This window comes from Cynara cardunculus, assembly GCF_001531365.2.
Source record: "Cynara cardunculus var. scolymus isolate 2C chromosome LG 9, CcrdV1, whole genome shotgun sequence".
Lineage (NCBI taxonomy): Eukaryota > Viridiplantae > Streptophyta > Magnoliopsida > Asterales > Asteraceae > Cynara > Cynara cardunculus.
This window is the reverse complement of record NC_037536.1, coordinates 1,989,825-1,991,364: the sequence shown is the minus strand read 5'-3', so window position 1 is coordinate 1,991,364 and position 1,540 is coordinate 1,989,825.

Below are 1,540 nucleotides of genomic sequence, written 5' to 3'. Positions count from 1 at the left end.
GCTCAGTGTATTGATCGCTGGAACTGAAAGTACAGAAACATAAAATACATCGAAAGGAAAAAGGGATTATCATCAAATCACTGAGAGAGAGGATCAACACCGATACATAGCTCTAAAGTTTGAAGAGTTTTACTACAGAATAATTATCTAGACTTTGAAGATAAGTCTTTAAAACTTAGACTTAGTCTTGTAAGCTAGAGGCCCTCTGGTTGGTCTGGATTCTGGATGGCTTTGCTTCTGGTTGTTTATTTAAACCTTGAAAAAATATTCCAATCCATCATAAAGGAACCAGAGGGGGCTCTGGTTGATCTTTATGTTTAACCAGAGGGTCTTCGGTTATAATTGAAACTCAAATTCTTTAAGTATTTAACATGTTTTTGACCCAGAGGCTTTAGATAAATGAACCAGAGGCTCTTGTTGACTAGAGGGCCTTTGGTTGGCCTTGCTTTTAGGTTGGCCTTTCTTTTGGTTGGTGAGTCCACAGGGGTTCTGGTTCTTAAGGACTAGAGGAGCTCTGGTTGGTCTTGCTTTGTATGATGCAAACTTTACTATAGGGTCTTTTTTAAAGATATTGGGTATTTGAATAACTCTGAACTCAATATCTTCAGACTTCGTCTTCAAATTTGACACATACACTCTTCTAAGTTTAATTTCAATTTACTGACATAGTTTCATTTCAAAATTCAAATTCATTCTACGGTTAACTTCATTTTGACTAATTATTAATAAAGTTTCATTTCTAAATGCAAGTCTGAAGAGTCATTTTTTAGAGTTATACTTCTGAGTTATTTCAAGAGTATAAGTCTGAAGTCATTCTTTAGAGTTATTTCAAGAGTACAAGTCTGAAAAGTCATTCTAAAGAGTTAGCTCACCCGAACTATGAAGTTTGCTTTTTCAGACTTAGCTCACCCGAACTCTAGAGTCTGAACTTTGAAGTCTTCTTTTTCAGATTTAGAAGTCTGAACTCTGAAGTCTTTGTTTAGACTTAGAAAAAGAAGTCTGAAGTCTTCTTTTTCAGACTTAGAAGTCTGAATTCTGAAGTTTTCTACAAGTCTGAAGAGTCATTCTTCAGAGTTAGCTCACCCGAATTCTAAAGTCTTCTTTTTTAGACTTAGCTCACTCGAACTCTGAACTCTGAAGTTTTTTTTAGAATTAAAAGTCTGAACTCTGATTTAGTGGGATTGATTTTATACTTTAGAGTTATTTCAAAAGTACAAGTCTGAAGTAGTATCTTACTTTCGATGATCATTTATATCTGTAAGATAAGTTCCTGATATGATTTAATTTTTTCAAATTACTCCGTGTAATACATGGGATCGAACCTAGTGTGTATATATTGTTGATCCTCTCTCTCAGTGATTTGATGATAATCCCTTTTTCCTTTCACGTTGTATTTGTGTTTATGTATTTTCAGTTCCAGCGATCATCACTGAGTACGTTCAGTGATCGCTGAAGAACTTGTATTGTAGATTCATCAGAGAAAGCTTTACTTTAAGAAGACAACACTCACACCAAAGATCCTTCAAGCGAACGTCGAAGA